This window comes from Primulina eburnea, chromosome 9 (assembly GCF_022965805.1).
Source record: "Primulina eburnea isolate SZY01 chromosome 9, ASM2296580v1, whole genome shotgun sequence".
Taxonomy (NCBI): domain Eukaryota; kingdom Viridiplantae; phylum Streptophyta; class Magnoliopsida; order Lamiales; family Gesneriaceae; genus Primulina; species Primulina eburnea.
In genome coordinates this window covers 26,486,625-26,506,367 of record NC_133109.1, presented here as the reverse complement: position 1 = coordinate 26,506,367, position 19,743 = coordinate 26,486,625, and the positions used below count along the sequence as shown (strand labels likewise).

The 19,743-nt window shown below is 36.5% G+C and overlaps 1 long non-coding RNA gene across 3 annotated transcripts; it reads left to right on the top strand.

Annotated features, from left to right (window-relative positions):
- Positions 1 to 1,068: 1,068 nt before the first annotated feature.
- Positions 1,069 to 4,308, top strand: LOC140841401 (uncharacterized). 3 transcript variants are annotated; one of them, XR_012120166.1, is made up of 5 exons: positions 1,069 to 2,106; positions 2,187 to 2,777; positions 2,808 to 2,893; positions 2,981 to 3,079; positions 3,146 to 4,308. It is a non-coding gene; the product is annotated as an uncharacterized lncRNA (long non-coding RNA). The 3 variants fall into 3 exon arrangements; XR_012120165.1 differs by having other exon boundaries at positions 2,187 to 2,893; positions 3,146 to 3,472; positions 3,551 to 4,308; XR_012120164.1 differs by having other exon boundaries at positions 2,187 to 2,893.
- The last annotated feature ends 15,435 nt before the right edge of the window (positions 4,309 to 19,743 follow it).

Below are 19,743 nucleotides of genomic sequence, written 5' to 3'. Positions count from 1 at the left end.
CTAATGCATGGAGGGATATCATAGCCAATGGAATGTAGAACGATGTTGATCAAATTGTCAGTAATGATTAGATTTTTTTTTTATAAAAGACTACTCATTATTTTGAGTGTTCTTTTAATAAAATTTTATTATGAACTTATAAAAATATCATTCATTAATATGTTGAATTGACATAAAGAATTGAAATTTTGATTTCAATAAATTGGATAGTTCATTTGTCGTTTTTCACAAATTAAATTGATTTAACTTTTAAGTAAGTAAAATTCATTTACATTCATAAATAAAAATAATAATTTAAAATTGAAGAGGTTATCTATGTCCAATAATTATTTTAAAAAAATTAATCAAAAATAAATCACAATTATAAACTACAAAATTCACATAATTCTATGAAAAAGTTTACAAAAGTCTACAAAAATCTTGAAAAAAAGTCTATAAGAGTCTATGAAATTTGTTTTACAACTCTATGATATTCTATAAAATTCAATAAAAATCCATCGACTCCACAAAAGTCCATCATTTAAAAAATGTCATTAAAAGTCTTTGAAAGTATAGAATGAATACACCCCCCTAAGTAATTTATTTTTTAAAAAAAAGATTTATAAGTAAATTTATCTTAATATCTTTATGTTTTAAGTTTAAATTCTTTAAACACGCGATTAAATTTTTAACAAAGAACCTAAATCCTCTTTTGCAAAATTTTCAATAGGGAACCCTACGTTCCCGGAAATATACTTCTCCTCGAGGCGACCCAAAGTCAATCGAAGGAATGGCTAACCAAAATGTGATAATTTTCACATTTAATTCGATTTGTTGCTTCTGCGTGTTCGTCGATTTATTGTTTCTGCGTCGTGTGCAAGAAGCTTCTGTCGACCTATTCGACACAAGCTTGATCGACCAACGTTATGGTGGACCTAGTGGACACAAGCATGGTCCACTAAGCAAGGTCGATCCACGCTATGGTCGACCACACATGGTCGACCCATCTTTTTGGTCAACCAAACAAGAAAGTTGGTTGACCATAGCGTGGATCGACTAAAAAAATTCGGTCGACCACGCTTGGGTCGACTGGACTTGAGCTTCGAAATTCTCCATTGATTTTCCTAACTTTACTAACATATTTATTTTTTATCACATGTCTATTTGCCGAAAAAATTAGGCAGTGATGCAATTTTTCGATGCAAATTGACAATTCAATCCAGATATAAAGAGATTGCTGAGAAGATTCATCAATATTTGAACAACGATGAGAGAACCTTTTTGTTCAAGCAGTCGTCTTTTGGTAATTTGGTTAGGTATTATAGAGATTTTAACATTTTTAGTCAAATTATATGGTATTTAATGAGTAATCAGATAGTTGATAGTAGTAGTGATAATTTGTGAAAGGTGGTGCGCAAGAGGCCGGTTAGATTTTCTTTGTTAGAGTATTGTTTAATAACCGGTCTCGATTGCGCTATATAGCCCGAAGATTTACCAGATAGAGGTGTATTTGGCACAACACACTTTGTCGGTAAATCTGAGATTGTTTTGAGTGATTTGGAGGGAAATATTAGTGTCCAAGAGCAGAATGAGACTGGTATAGACGTGGAGAAGATAAAGATGGCTAGTCTATACTTTGTGCCATATTCGGTGAGGCGAATAGGAAAAAGACGATGAAGATCGACCCTAAATACTTGAGGCTTGTAGATGATTTGGATATGTTCAACAATTATCCTTGGGGTAGAGTAGCCTATCGGGGTGCAGTCCGATGTTTGAAGAAAGACATTTTAGGGCGATATAATTACCTCACTGAGGCACAGGGTCGGAAAGAAGTTGATGACAGCTTCCTTGTCGGTGGTTTTGTTCTGCCTCTGCAGGTATATTATTTTTTTAATGTTAAAGTGGATTTGTTATCTTTATTTCTACTAGTAACATTGTTTGAAATTTATGTTATAGATCCTTGCTTATTAATATTATCCGAGCGTGGCACAAAAGTTTGCAAAGAAAAGAGATCTGGACGGTTTGATGTTGCCCAGGATGTTTCAGTGGGTGACTATTACGTGCCCATCAAACCGTGCCCCAACTGCTGTTGATATCACTGCAGCCTTTGGTGACTGTGCTATAAATGTAAATAATATGGATTGATTTGATATATTAATTATGGATATAATTTTTACTTAATCTGATATGTTATTAATTATATGCAGGATTGTCTTGGATTTTTGACTCCTACTCCTAAGGAGCTAGTTTCACCATATTATACGACCGAGCTTTTTGTTTATTCTGTGCCCGATGCGGTCATCACTCGGGTACTCGAGCTCTGGAGGCAAGGTCAAATAGTCATATGTAGCGAGCACCTCTGGAGTCTCCCTCAGTCCAGCACATGCCTTCTGAACATTCAACTCCGGATGTTTCCGGCACCATTTATGGTGATATCAGTAGATCAGTCCAGCACACGCCTTCTGCAGGGACGTTTCTAGCACCCGTTCTGGTGATCTCATTAGATCCAGCTCTAGCACCGGTTCTCCCATGCGTACGGGTCCTAGAGTCCACTTTGGACTCAATCCTTCCTGCCACCCATCACTTTTGGAGCATCGTTTCGAGAGGAGGTTGACTGGATTGGAGGATTTCGTTACGTCTATGCATGTTAAGATGATAGCATGATTTATGGAGACCAGGGCGTGTATCAAGAATATAAATCTGGCTTTCGAATACTTGAAATCAAGTTTGAATCTTGGTTTCGATGAGTTGAGATCGAGTTTGACTGAACAGATTAGAGCTGGTTTTGCTGAGATGAGGTCTTACATGCCAGATGTTGCTGAGATTAGGTCTCCGATGCCAGTGTATCAGGAGAAAGATTATAGTATAGCCTATAGCAGAGGGCGGAAGAGGAAATCATCCGAGGCAGATTTTGGTGAATTAATTTTATTTATGTTTATGTAATAGATTGATTTATTAGAATTTTTATTCTAATTTTAATTTGTTTAATGTACGCTGTTAGGTATGGATGATAATCTGGCTAGGGAAATTGGCAGTAGTAGCCAAACATAACAGATATTTGAGCCTAACCTTCCAGTCATAACAGAGGAGTCCTCAGAAGGTGAGGTAATGCAATTTTTTATTTTATATTTATGTATAGTATATTAAACAATAAACTTTTTTTTAGATATTCAAGTGACTCCGGATGCGAGTATGTCAGGTGGCGAGGCGAACACGTCGAGAGATTATTACACCACACCTTATCTATTCATATTTGCATTAAAGTTGTTATAATTTATCAATTTACGTAGCAAACCGTCAGTTTGGGGCAATTATAGATGAGGGTGTGAGGCCACTTGTGGAGACCGTGACTTTGAAGGTAAAAAACTCGCTGGCGTGAGTTAGGGCATCGATGCTCGACCGTTCGCCAAGTAGGATTCTAGGTTTTTTTGCCGAATATGAGAAGTAGTTCTACGGTCTCATGGCGATCACGAACTTGCATGTCACTGTCTCTGTAAGCATTTACATATCGTGTATAGTTGTAGATCACTTATTTTTAAACTTTGAAAACCTTTTCTTCTATCGAGTTCAGCACATCGGCGAAGTTCTCCGTGGATTGCTTGAGATGCATATCCGACATCCTGAAGTGTTGTCACCAGATGTGTCGTTGATGGACATGCATTTCTACACTTCGATGTTAGTATTGGCCGAAGATGAAGATAAAGTTGTCAACACAAATCTGGTGGGGATAGTGAAAGGTATTGATCCAGAATGGCCGTGTCTCTCGTGGGAAAAGGCACGAAGAATTCTCATCCATGTCCATACAGATGGGCGTTGGTTTTTGCTAAAACTCGTGACAGGCGTGAATAAGTGAATTATATTTGACTTGCAGCGAAGACACGATCCCAACTTCAAAGCTCTGAATGAGTAAATAGAGCCTATAGTTATAAACGTTGCTCGTCTGCTATCCATTGTTGGGAACAACCCACACCCCGAGAGGCCATGGTATATAAAGCTACATGATGAATTCAGAGCGAAGATTATACAGTACGTTGTACTATCTCTAATGTGTAGTATGTTTAGCATTGATAGATTAATAATTTTATTACTATTTCTATTAAAAATAATAATAACTTCAGTAATTTTTTTACTTTTACAGCGAGGATTCTATAGCATTTGTATTAGCTGTGGCTGGATATGCTTTGTCGAGGAGGAGTGAGCAAATAGTATTAAATTTAGATGATAGATTAGTATCTGAGTTCAGATTTTTTTAGCATGTATTATGTTTGATAATCAATGGACATTGTTGTGATGTATTGGACATTATATGTTCTCATTTGACATTGTTTATAGTCGAATTTGATTTGGTTGGAAAAAGATTGTGGTCGATATGCTTGCTTTTGGGTCGACCATGTTCATTTTCAGTCGACCTGGTGATTTTGGTCGACCAGATTCATTCGTGGTCGACCAGATTCCTTTGTGGTCGATCATGTTCTGGGTCGATCATGTTGTTGTGGGCCATGTTCATTTGAGGTTTTAGAGTTTAGGGTTTTATAACGTATAAATCATAATGTCACAATTATGTTACAATTTTTAATACATGAATCATGTTACATTTTTTAACATAAGATTCTCAATTTCACAATATAACATATGAATCATAATGTCACAATTATGTTACAATTTTTAATATATGACTCATAAATTCACAAATATGTTGCATTTTTTTAACATAAGATTCTCAATTTCACAATATAACATATGAATCATAATGTCACAATTATGTTACAATTTTTAATATATGAATCATAAATTCACAAATATGTTACCTTTTTTAACATAAGATTCTCGATTTCACAATGATGTTAAATGATTTGACATATGAATCACGTTTTCATGATTATTTTACGTTTTTTATTAATTCGACAATGCTGTTACATTTTATAACATATGAATCATAATGTCACAATTATGTTACAGTTTTTAATATATGAGTCATAAATTTACAAATATGTTACATTTTTAACATAAGATTCTCAATTTTACAATATAACATATGAATCATAATGTCACAATTATGTTACAATTTTTAATATATGAATCATAAATTCACAAATATGTTACATTTTTTAACGTAAGATTCTCGATTTCACAATGATGTTAAATGATTTGACATATGAATCACGTTTTCACGATTATGTTACGTTTTTTTATTAATTCGACAATGCTGTTATATTTTATAACATATGAATCATAATGTCACAATTATGTTACAGTTTTTAATATATGAATCACAAATTTACAAATATGTTACATTTTTAACATAAGATTCTCAATTTTACAATATAACATATGAATCATAATGTCACAATTATGTTACAATTTTTAATATATGAATCATAAATTCACAAATATGTTACATTTTTTAACATAAGATTCTCAATTTCACAATGATGTTAAATGATTTGACATATGAATCACGTTTTCACGACTATGTTATGTTTTTTATTAATTCGACAATGATGTTACATTTTATAACATATGAGTCATAATGTCACAATCATGTTACAATTTTTAGTTTACGAATCATAAATTCACAAATATGTTACATTTTTTAACACAAGATTCTCAATTTCACAATATAACATATGAATCATAATGTCACAATTATGTTACAATTTTTAATATATGAATCATAAATTTAAAAATATTTCCCGACCTCAACATCATGGATGACATTCACATCAACGTGCTTCATCGTATATCTCAGCCGTGTTAGTACGATCCACATGGATGACATCCATATTATGTGCTTCGTCGAAATACTCACTGCTATTGTTACGATCCAAAGAAATAATATTCAAGTGAAAATAATCATCAAAATGTCTATTTCGTTAAAATTACTATTGTATTCATTAATACCAACTCCGTGCATATTATCAGAAACATCAAAAGAAGCAACTTGTTCAATTTCAACTTGAAGCACTGGCCTAGTTTTCAGACAACCAAGATACAAATATGCTTTCAAATCATGTTCATTCTCTATATAAATCGGTTGAATGTTACACGGCAAATCTAGAAGATAACTCAACCTCAAGTTAACAGTATCGTCTACTTTCTCAGCTCTATATAGTTCACTTCTTAAATTTTCAAAATAACAAATATCATCATCTACTAGAATAGATACAAACTTAGCATTGGACCCTGCATTCCATTTATATACCATTTCTTCGCTCACTTCCCATTTACCATCTATATGAACAACAATAACTGTAGGCATATCGGCAAAATTCAAAAAAGATAATTAGAATGAGAAAAAATTAAAATAATAATAATAATACATAAATAAGCATCAGGTCGACCAACAAAATTTTATTGTCGACCACAAATTTTGTTGGTCGACCAACAAAAATTTGTTGGTCGACTTTCTTGGTCGACTTATAATTTGTTTGTCGAAAAGAAAAATTAAATTCTGAAAGGATCGGTTAAACGAATAAAGAGTGTTTAGAAGGGGGGGGGGGGGGAGGGGTTGAATAAACATTTCTCGAATTTAAGTATTCTTCGACAATATGAGTTCATTTATGTTACAAACTGATACTAAATATCCCGTCGGTCAATGACAATCAGTTAAACTGAACAGAACAGTTGCGGAAAATGAACTGACTGAAAGATAGAGTATCTAACTGAAAAGTAACGACTGAAGTAAAGATAACACAATATGTTTCTGGATGTTCGGAGATTTGAATAACTCCTACGTCACCCCTTCTATCACGAAGATAGGATATTCACTAAAATACTTTGATCAAATACAAGATACTGCACTGACCCACTTCAGTTTGGACTTATCACTTTGCCAAAACTGAAACTCTTAGTATACAATACTTTTACAGATCGTAACTGATCTTAGCACAACTTATAAAATCTATCAACAATTACAGAGTGCTATGTAAGCTCGAGAATGTAGTCTTGAGTACTACTGATATAACTGATAAGTGTGAGCTTTGATTCAAGTAGATATTTTTGCAGCGTGACAACAAGTAAAATGAGATAACTGAAAGTCGGTGGTTCTTCGGCTGCTATCTTCGATTATTTATAGGCTTCTCTCTCAACGGTAACATTAAAAGATATTTGAATATTCTAACCGTTGATTGCCACGTCGATATACTCTGACATTCGTACACTGCTTTTCTGAAATGCGGCGATCCACTACCAGTTGCAGGTAGTTGTACTATTTGTCGTTTGTCGCTTTCAACTGATGACGTGTACAACTGAGAGATCAGCTGGTAAAAAATCAGTTGACGAGAATGAACTTCAGTTGTATCGACTAGTTAACTGAATTCAGCTGATGACGTGTTCAGTTGACGACCAGTTCAGTCTCTTAGTTCAGTTGTTTCATCTTTTGTCAAACGCCGAAATTAAGTTTCCAACAATTTTCCCCTTTATGATGTTTGACAAAACTTAGAGTAAAATATAACTGAATAACTGAACTCATAGTAGATAAAATAAGATGTAGATTAACTGAATCAACTTCAAACAAATACAAGAGAGACTGCTTCTAAGGTTCTTCTGCTGTTCTAAGATCTCTTTGATCTCTTCCCCCTTTTTGTCAAACAGCTCCATCTGGAGAGATAATTTCCGAACGTCACTAGCTAGAAGCCGGACAGAGGTGGAAATGTTTTCAATGGCAGAGGTCACTGTGACTTGCAGCAAGTCTATCTTCCTGGAGACGAGGGTCTCGACACTGTCAACTCGTTTGTTAATAGAATCTTGAGTTGCAGTGAGACTCATGGCTATCCCCTTATTCTTTTGGATTTCTTGAACTGCAAAAGAGAGAGAGGTGACAGCAGTTTGGATAGCTTTCAGCTTTTCAGAATTGAACTGTTGAGAGTCTTCCAATTTGAGAGTGTGAGACAGTTGCGTATTTTGAATCTTTGAGATAGCTGAGAGCATCTGATTCATACTGTCCTGCATATTCTGAATCTCTTCGAGAACAACATCAAAATCTGATGAAGATGGAGGAGGAGACTGATGAGAGGTTCCTGGTTGTAATGCCCGAGAATTATTGAATTGATAAATCAAGATTATCAATCTTCATTAACGAGAGACTCGGAAGATATGATAATGCATGTCATGCAATGAGGGAAGGAAAGACTTGAGAAACCAGGTGTGGCATGATCAAAAAACTAAAATTTAGAAGTTAGCACGACCGCACCCGCGGTGCTAGCACGCCCGTACCCGCGGTGCATGGGCAGCAAGTTGGTAAGAAATTCCGTAGCATCACCGCACCCGCGGTATTAGATGGAGCGCACCCGCGCTGATGACACCGCACGCGCGGTCTTGCAAGAAGCGCACCCGCGGTCTGAGCTGCCGAGAGAATGGCTAGGATCACCGCTTGAGCGCACCCGCGCTCCTTACACTCACCGCACCCGCGGTCATGCGTGTTGCATGAGAAATGATGCCACGTTTCCCAGCCTTGCATGCAGTATATATATTAGGATTGCACGTGGTTTCTCTCCAAATTTCGAATCCGAACGCAGCAGCGTGTTCCTCTCGACTCAAGCTATACCAGGACGTAAGTTTTATTACGTTTTGAGATGTTTTGGAAATATGATGTTGTCAGAACTGAATATGATTCAAATATGTTGTTTCTGCTACCGTAGACATTGTATAATCGAAGTCAGATTAACGAACATACTGTTTATACAATTGTTATGAATTTCAGAAGATATTGACTGAGATGAAACACTAGAATGGTATCGTTCTTGATTCAAGAATAAAGAGATGATTATTCTTATGTGTTTGGATAGATTATTCAGCATGTTTGTGGAATTAGATCAAAGAAATGATGCGGTATGTTTGTGTTATGAATTTCAACAGATCGTGAGTCGAATTCCATAAATATTGACATACTAGAATTAGAAGAATGATGATATGGTATTGATTATGCCTTTAGATTTGATATTTAGAATGTTGAGGTTGACGGGGTTACAAGACTGTATTATTGTACTGTTACAACATCAGTTGATTGAGATTGATCAGATTCAGTTATGATTTAGCTTTCATCGTGATATTCGTTGATATGAATCAGATTGTATCTTGTTCAGATTTTTGGTCAGATTATGTACTGAGTTAAGTATTGATCAGAACAGATTGTGAATGGAGTTATTCATTGATACAGTGTATTTGATATTGTCATTTCAGATTTGATATGGACAGATTTGAATACAGGTCATCGTCTTCCTCCGACCGGGACGACAAAGGTATAAATCATGTGGTCACGGGATTGCACAACTCGATTCAGATTTGATACGAGTTTCCCTAAATCACATACTAAACTGTTATTACATTTGATTTTGTAATATATTGTTTACTGATTTGTATTCGAGTCCTGAGATAGGAGAGATTGGCATATCGGCCAAAACTAGACGTTCGGTGTATCGTTACATAGGAGCAGACACCCTCCGATTGTAGATTATTCGATACAGATATGACCGAAGTCTAGGAATAAGACGTACGTTACCCCGATTGGGAGAGTAGGTAACAGAAAGTGACGTCTTATTCACACCGGGATCCCTAGAGTTAGACTTGAGTCGAGTCTAGACATGATTTGACCAGAATTGCATGTGTTTATAGATGTGGTTTCATAGACTATGAAACCCATGTTTATTGCTTTCAGTTATGATAGCATGTTATATGATTTGATTTAAATTGCATGTTTATCTGGATTGAATTGCATGCTTATTTGGATTTGATTTCATAGATTATGAAATCCAGTATCCTTGAATATGTTTATGATAGCATGTGTTACGATTTAGATTGTTTCTGTACATGCTTACCATGTTTTATACTGGGATTTATTCTCACCGGAGTTATCCGGCTGTTGTCTTGTTTTGTATGTGTGCATGACAACAGGTGGGGCTGGATCAGGGTCAAGATGAGAAAGAGACTGGACTAGATAGCGTGGTGATTCCGGACTTACTGTAGACTTGTTTTATTACTTGAACTTAGTAACTAAACCTTAGACTGAGGTTGTACAGTATTGTACTTTTCTACTGACTTGTAGTTGTTATACAGAGATGTATATTAATTAGATTCCATTACCTTCCGCATTTATATTTTAAAAAGAAAATTTTTTTTAGACCCTGTTTATCAGAACTGATAATTAAATCCCAGCGATGATTAAGAAGATGATTAGCGTCCGGGTCCCCACAACAGTTGGTATCAGAGCGATAGATCCCTTAGATTGAGATAGTCAGAACTGATAGATCTTTCAGACTGAGATAGAAGAGAATGAGCGAGGTAGATTGAATTTTCTTTCCTTGCATGTGATTGCTAGCATGTGATTTATTCTGATGTTGATTTACATGATGTGTGCTAGCATGAATTACTGTTTTCCCTATTACATGTTGGTTGTATCTGAGTTGATTGCAGCATGTAATTGTTAAGCCTGAATCAGAATCGAGTCTGAATCAGAGGTGTATGATCAGAGGAGGGCTGAGACAGATTGTATAGATTGTGTACTAATCTGTTTGATATTCAGATATAGCGCCTCGGAGAATTCCAGAAAGGGGTAGTACTTCGGCAGAACAGATAGGTACGTCAGAAAAGCAGATGGAAACGCAGTTGAACAGGTTTCAGTCATTTCAACCGCCGTTCTTGAAGGGAACTGAGACGCCCGCAGACTGTGAGAATTGGCTTGAGGAGATAGAAATGGTGTTTGAATTCCTTGATTTCACAGATGAGTGTAGGGTTAACCTAATTGAGAACCAGTTGCAAGAAAATGCAAGAAGATGGTGGTTACTAACCAAAGGAGCTTTAGAACAGAATCGTTCAGCGATTTCGTGGAAGATCTTTAGATTTGAGTTTTATCAAAGATTCTTCCCAATATCCTATAGACAGGACAGAAGTGCAGAGTTTACAAACCTGAAACAGGGACAGATGAGTATTGAGGAGTACTTGGCGCAGTTCTTCACCTTATTACGTTTTGCCCCTCTTGTGGCTAGAAATGACGATGCTATTTCTAGTCAGTTTATTCAGGGATTGATTCCTGACATACGTACATTGGTGAATGTGAAGCAATCGAGTAGTTTTGCTGATACCCTGAATAGAGCCAAAAGAGCAGAAACCGTTCTGATAGGACAACAGGGAGCATCGTATGATTTTCCAGTACCGAGTCTACAGCAACTGCCTTCCAGAGTTGAGACTGGCAGTAGCAGTGGTGAAAAGACAGAACAACTGAAGATTCGGAAGAAACAGTTTAAGAATTTGGGAAATGAACCGAGTGGTTCATCGGTATCCAGTGTGTCCAGTCCGAGTTATACTGGTGTATATTGCAGAAATTGTGGAGGAAGACATCCCACAGAACACTGCCAGGGAGTACTTGGTAGATGTAACGTTTGTAAACAGCCGGGACACTTTGCGAAAGTTTGTCCCTAGAAGCGTTCCCGACGATTGTAGGAAATAGAGTTCAATTGAAAACACAGATCCAGAATTCCCAACAGGTACTATTCCTTTATGATTATAATGCATATGTATCGATATGTACTAATGCATTCTTCATGAGTATCTGTGATGGAGCTGCATGAAGATATGCTGTATCTGTTGGATCTGATTATACTGTAGTATAGATTCTTTGCTTGTTGGATAAATGTTGATATTAGAGATTTCTGTAACATGTTATATACTACAGTAAGATGAAAAACGAGATCGAGTTAGATTATGATGTACTTGGGTTTTTTTGATTTGATCGCAGTACTGATATGTATATGCTGAACAAGTACAGACATATTGTAGTATTTTGCCAGAAATAGTAAGAATCAGACCAGAAATGACTGATCAGTGGAGATACCACGATAAGGATTCTAGATTTAGAACTCCTTTAGTATCTGTGTTGTATATGACTCGATTAATACAGAAAGGAACAGATGGTATCCTTATGTATTCAGTAGATTTACTGAAATCGAGCCTAACATTGACAGATATGTCAGTGATGTATGAATTGACTGATGTGGTCAGATAAGATTTTAGATTTGTGATAGCAGAAAGATAGAGTTCAGGATTGAATTCAGATCAGATATTGATTGTTATTTTAACATTCAGTACAGAATGATATTGAATATACAGAATGGAACAGAATGAGAATTGAAAGATCAGTAGAAGAGTATCGACACATTTGATTTAGTGTTACTCTTGGCGTGTTTCAGTATATTCAGAGATGTTCTGATGACTCTATGCTTGTTATATCTATGAGATTTTGATATATTTGCAGCATATGATGGAGTGAATAGAATCTCTGAAGATGTATTGAATATTCTGAGAACTGTAATTGTTGTATACAGAAATTGTTCAGATAAGAATTGTGCTTGAAACAGATTGTGTTCAGAATATGCGATATCTGAAATAAGTATACAGATTGATTTTGATCCAGTTGAGAATAGAATCAGTGACAGGGCATGATATTGAGGTCAGAAAGATCAGAAATTTCAGAAATGCCAGAAGGTCAGACATTTATTTTATCTGTTTGAGTATTATTGCTTCTAGATCAGTATGTAATACAGATGGTATTGAACTGGAGGCGTTGAGGGTGGATTCTAATCAGCAGAAGAACTGGCTTGATGAATAGCAGATGGTGATGAAACCAAAACTGGTGCCTCTAAAGGATGAACTTTTGAATCAAGTGGCACATCAGTTGGGATAACTCGGTCAGCAGATGAATCTAGCTGAACTCGTTCTTCTGAAGAGATAGTGACCTCTAGATGGATTTGATCAGCAGAGTGATCAACTGGATTAGAAATATGTTCACTTAATTTGGATTCCTGCACCATTGCTTGGATAATTTCCTCAATGTTTGCAAAGGATAGTTCTGCTTCAGTGTACATTTGATGTTCAGCAGGAGGTGATTGAGGCATATCCTGAACTGGCTCTTCAGTTGGAACAAGAACCTGTTCTGAGGATGGTTTTTGCTACTCAGAATACGGTTCTTCAACTACTTCCTCTTCATCATCATCTGAATCTCCTTGATGAAGAACTAACTCTTGATCTGTTTCCCAAAATTTTATCTGAGATTTAACCCAAACAGATTAGTGTCTAGCTGAGTAATTACTGCTTGATCAGCATACGCAGTAGGATTTGTTGGAACGTAGTTAGCCTTCAGTTTATTAAGAATTTGTGCTAACTTCTTTGCTCTCATCTGATCAAACAAATAAGTTTTTCTTTCCATAGCCTGAGTAATTGTGGCAGCTTTCACCGTTTTCAGGACAAATGCTTCCAGTTTGATGAATGTGTTCAGCTGTCATTTCTTCTTCTGTTGCTTGGCAAAAACTTGTGTGCGATAAGCTATCCAAGCATCATAGGACTGAATTTTGAAGCTGCAAAACTATTAACCTTTGCCCAAACAAGGTCAATGTGGGTTTGAATGGCATTGGAAGGCCTAGGCTCTTCAATCAGCTTGCCCCTGCCTTTATCAGTACTTATGATGTGAGGGATTTCCAATCATGTTCGAGTGGATTCCACCAGTTCTATAAATTTTATACCTTTGGGTCGAGCAGGTGCCACACTAGTAGGGTGAGTGATCTGAATCAGAGGAGCTTTGGTCTTAACTGATTCCTTTTTGGCACCAACTGAAGCTTCTGGTGGAATGATCTTCAGAGGGACTGCTTCTATAGGTTGTTGATCATCTAAAGAAATTATCCTATCAGTAGGAATGGATACCTCGGTAGTTGTTTATTTAACCCTTTGGGTTCTTGGTTTCTTGGCAATTTGTCGGGATGGAGTTTTCTCTGAATCAGACGCACCCAAAATAAGTTTCCTCTTAGCTACCTTCAGTTGAGCCAATGTCTTGGCCTTTGTCACTGATTTTGGGGCCGCTTGTTGCGTCCAACTCTCCTGTTTGATCTTGACAAACTGAGCAGGAGAAGTGTCCAATTTGGTCTTGAGTGGCATAGTATTCTTCGCATTGAAGACTTTGAATTTTGATGATCTTTCTGAATCATCAGCCACTAACCCCTTTATTTTTAGTAGATAGCTGAGTTGCACTGCAAAACCCTTGGACTGTTTGGAAGACAGAAACATATTCTTCAAAATATTGAATGTAAGATGTTTCCAGTTGAATTTTCGCTCAGCCATAATGATTGAAATGGCTTGAAATTTCTCCAACGTGAGTGCAGCAAAAGATCCAGCCTTCGCCAAAATCCCTTTGGCGACTACATCAGCAAGTAGCTGAACCTCGTGCTTTAGCTCCTTCTTTGGATCGGAAACTTTGATTTTCCGTCCATCAGCAGAGAGTGCGGTTTGCATTTCTTCAATATCAGAAGCTTTAACATCCGAGAGGTGTGCCAATCCATCAGAAGGTAAAGAAAATTGTGATGGTCAGCAACTGACCATTGATGGTAGAAGAGATGTTTCCATCAGAGTTGATCACACCGCTAGAGTAGAATTCTTGAAGCTCTTTGGAGTAGATTTCTTGGGATGATTTTCCCAAGAATGTCCTTAATCCAGCAGTTTCAAGTTTTTGAAAAACTTTCTTGACATCATCATCACCGAAGGATAGAATTGATCCGAAATTGATAGACATTGCATTTAGCATATAAGCGGGAGTTTGAATTGCCATTTAGAACTGAAAGAATTCCTGAAAAGAAGTTGAAGGATAAAATTTGTTCTTGCTCTCAAAAGTTTGTGGATAAACGTAAAGTAAAACTGAAATGGAGGGGGAATGGTACATATGTACGTGACTATTCAAATTCTGGACACGTGTCAGTCCATAGAAATTCTGAATTACAACGTGTGTACGTGTGCTGTAAGAGTGTGTAATTTAACGGTTCAAAAGGTGTCCACGTTTCCACTAATCATTTGCTGAAAGGTAGCATTTAATGCTTGAAGAACAGTCACGTCGCTTGATTTGGAATATAATATGATTAATTAGTTAACTTATATAAGAAGATTAGTGAAATATTCAACTGAACGATCAGTTTGTAAAAATGTGTCCTTTCAGTTGAGAATTTACTAACAATTGTCTTCTGAGTTAACCTCTTAAAACCATTATTCCCCCTTAATTAGTGCATAAAATAATTAAAGCGAATAAATAAATATCAGAGATATTATTTGTTGCTGAAACGTTGATGACCCTTCGGCTTCCTTGATAGTCTGCTATAAATAGAAATAATATTGTTAGTTTCAGTCATATTGGTGAAAGAAAGAGAAAATATACAAGACAAAAAAAAAGGGCAGATGCGAGTTGCTCAAGTGTTTCGCCATTCTCTCTGGAAGCTAGAAAGGCTGCTATCGAAGATGAAGTCTTCTACACTAGTCTTCCCTACTGGGAAAAGTTACAGGAGCTTGCGTTCCTGTATAACTCTGGAGAGGCTACCACTCCTAGACTGGTGTCACCGTTGACAGAAGTGCGGGAGCACTTGAATATAGCTGTGTGGGTGGACGTCTTTAAAGATGGTCATATCTATCAGCTGATGCTTCAAAAGGAACTAGTGATTCTCAATCGCATAGCTTCTTCTCACAGCTTTTGCAAGACATCTTCCTCAGCTCTATCAGTTTGGTTGAGAATGTGGATAGACGATGTAGAGGAAAAGTATGAAATGTAATCCAAGCGAATATTTATTGTTGAATGAAATATTTATTTTGATGTAACTTTATTTTTCTTTCATCAGTTGAGGGTCATATGAATAAACAACTAACTGAAGAATCAGTAAATAACAGTAAAGCTGAAAGATGAGTTAAGAACCAAGACATCAATAACAACTGATTAGGATAAATCAATTAATCCAAGTATATTGCGAAAATGAGAAAACTTAGTCTCAGCCAATGGTTTGGTGAAGATATCAGCTGCTTGCTGCTCGGTTGAGACATATTCCAGTCTGATGTCCTTCTTCAGGGCATGATCTCTGATGAAGTGATGTCTGACATCTATGTGCTTGGTTCTGGAGTGAAGAACTGGATTATAGGTGATAGCAATTGTACTTGTATTATCACAAAATATTGGCGATTCTTTAGCATCAATTCCATAATCTCTCAGTTGTTGCTGAATCCACAGCAGTTGAGCACAGCAGCTTCCAGCAGCAAGATATTCTGCTTCAGTTGTGGAAGTTGCTATGGATGTTTGCTTCTTGCTGAACCATGAGATCAGTCTGTCCCCTAGAAACTGACATGATCCACTAGTACTTTTACGATCAAGCTTGCATCCTGCATAATCTGCATCTGAATATCCAACTAAATTGAAAGATGAGTCTTTAGAATACCATAACCCAACATTTTGTGTGCCTTTAAGATATTTCAAAATACGCTTGGCAGCTGTAAAATGTGATTGCATAGGGTTTGCTTGAAATCTAGCACACATGCATACGGCAAATACAATATCAGGACGACTAGCAGTTAGGTACAATAATGAACCTATTAAACCTCTGTAAAGTGTCGTCTCAACTGATATTCCCCCTTGATCAGTGTCCAGTTTTACTGATGAGCTCATGGTAGTACTTGCAGCTGAACACGATTCCATGCCAAACTTCTTCAGTAATTCTTTCGTGTATTTAGTTTGACTAATGAAGGTGCCCGACTCCAGTTGCTTCACTTGTAATCCAAGAAAGAATGTCAGTTCACCCATCATGCTCATTTCGAACTTATCCTACATTAACTTAGCAAACTTCTCGCATAATTTGGGGTTAGTTGACCCAAAAATAATGTCATCAACATAAATTTGAACGAGTAGAATATGATCATTCTTGGAGAATTTGAACAATGTCTTATCAACTGATCCAACAGAAAAATCGTGATCAGTTAGAAATTTTGAAAGAGTTTTGTACCAAGCTCTTGGAGCTTGTTTAAGACCATATATGACTTTGTTCAAATGGTAGACACAATCAGGAAGATGATGATTGATAAAACCTGGAGGTTGTTCAACGTAGACTTCTTCCTGTAACTGGCCATTCAGAAATGCACTCTTTACATCCATTTGGTAGACTTTGAAGTTTTTGAATGAAGCATAGGCAAGGAATATCCTGATTGCCTCCAGTCTTGCAACTGGTGCATATGTCTCATCACAATCAATTCTTTCTTCCTGCCTATAGCCTTGTGCTACTAGCCTTGCTTTGTTACGCACAACTGAACCATCTTCGTTCAGTTTGTTCTGTACACCCATTTTGTACCTATAACAGTTTTTGAAATCGGTCTTGGAACTAAGTTCCAGACATTGTTATGGATAAACTGATTTAGCTCTTCTTGCATTGCATTTATCCAGTTTGGATCATCAAGAGCTTTATCAGTCTTCTTGGGTTCTAGTTGTGATACGAAAGCTGAATGAATGAATAGATTGAACATCTGATTTCTTGTTCTTATTGGATCAGATGAATTACCTATTACCAACTCTGGAGGGTGTGATTTCTTCCATCTGAGTTCAGCATTTGTTGTTTCTATATCAGCAATTTCTTCAGTAGGTAACTGAGTGTCTTCAGTTTTTGTTGACGCTAATTCAGTTGGCAACTGATTCTCATTTGGTTGCTCTATTAAATGATCATTAGGAACAGCTTCTGGTTCTTCTGGTTGATCTAAACTTCTGGTTCAGGTGTTTGGAGGTTGCTTTGATTGATATGGATGTCTTCTTCATCATCATCATCCAAGCTTATATCTGTAAATCTATCAGCTAGCTCAACTTGATCAGTTGGCTTATCAGTTAGTACAATTTCATCAAAAACAACATGGATAGATTCCTCAACATTTAAAGTATTTTTGTTGAAGACTCTATAAGCTTTACTCACTGAAGAATAACCAAGAAATATTCCTTCTGCAGATTTAGCATCAAAGGCTTTTAAATGAGTTTTACCATTGACAAGTATAAAACATCTGCAGCCGAATATTTTGAAGTAGGAAACCACACTTTTTCTTCCATGCCAGATCTCATAAGGTGTTTTCATATGATTCTTATTAATCATTGATCTGTTTTGAGTACAACACGCAGTGTTCACTGCCTCTGCCCAAAACCTTTGAGAGATACTAGAATCAGCAAGCATTGTTCTAGCAGCCTCTTTGAGGATCCGATTTCTTCTTTCAGCTACACCATTTTGCTGAGGAGTTCTAGCTGCTGAAAGCTCATGCTTGATTCCGGTATTCTCTAAATAATTTGAAAGAATTTGATTGACAAATTCAGTTCCTCGATCGGATCTGATTCTGTCAATTCCAACTGATTTTTCATTTAATAATATTTTGAAAAACTTAATCAGTTGAGCAGCAGTTTGGTCTTTGGACTTGAGAAATATAACCCAAGTGAATATTGAAAAGTCATCTACAACCACCAAGGTGTATTTCATTCTCCCTAAGCTCATGACTGGTATTGGACCAAATAGATCCATATGTAACAGCTCTAAGCATCGGGAAAAAGATTTACGACCTTTGTTCTTAAAAGAAGATTTGATTTGTTTACCAAACTGACATGCTGAGCAAATTTTGTCTTTGATAAAATCCATTTTGGGCAGTCCGGTAACAAGATCGTGGTTACTCAAATATGCAATAGACTTGAAGTTCAGGTGGTTTAATCTCTTATGCCACAACCAGTTTTTAGAGGATTTTGAAGCAATAAAACATACTGGTGCATAAGGTTGATCATTCCAGCTGACTTTATAAGTGTTTCCACACCTTTTGCCAGTTAGGATGATCTCTTCAGTTGAGTTTTTGACTGAACAAGAATGTTTGTCAAACTGAACTGAGAATCCATTATCGCATAATTGACTGTTGCTGATCAGATTATACTTGAGATTCTCAACTAATAATACGTCATTAATGATGAAGTTACCATGGATAAGCTTACCCTTACCCACAGTTTTACCTTTAGAATTATCTCCAAAACTGATGTTTGGTCCAGTGTACTTAACCAGTTGAGATAATAATTTTGAATCTCCTGTCATGTGGCGTGAACATCCACTATCCAAGTACCATATAGATTCAATGCTTGTACCTGTTACCTGCAATCACACACAAGATAAGATTCTGGTACCCTTTTTCTATTTGGGTCCAAAGTTGATTAGTCCTTTAGGAATCCAGACTTGGATCAGTCTAACTGACCGTCCAGTTGCTGTATTCCAGATGGTCTTTCCAGGTCTGTGTGTGATTGGTGTATGGTGTGCAGGGGATACAACATGTGATTTGCCCTTTTACAATTGATTGTTCAGCCAGTATCTTTTCTGAACTGGCTTACTGTTATAGTAATTTGAGTAGCCATTTGAGTAATTTATGCTGAAAATTTTTGGTGGCTGACTTCGTGAGTCAGTCACAACTTATGGGCTATAACCAATACCACATCTTTTGTCCTTGTTCATACTTTGAGTTGGCTGTTCAATCAGTTTACTTGGCTCAGATTGTTCTTATACCATAACTGATTTGACAAAGTGAATGTATTTTCCTTTATCCATATTCAGTTTTGGTCGAGTATCCTTGGGAGACATTTCATCTTGATTACTGAACCCTAAACCAGTTTTATCAGTAACTAATTTTGTGAGTTCTGTATATCAGTCAATGCAACAGATGATTTGTTCCAAGCCTGAATAAGCTCAGTTTGCGTTGAGTTTTCAAGCATCAACTTTTGAATCATTAACTGATCCTTGCTTCTTTCAGTATTGAGTTCAGCAATCTCCTTTTTCAGACTCAACATGTCAACTGATTCATCAGTTGTAGTCTTATTGTCAATAGGATCATTTTGCTTTGCTCTGGTCTTTTCAAATAATAAGACAAGCTTATGATACTCACTGACCATGTCATGCAATGTTGAAATAAGTTCTTCTCTGGTAAAAT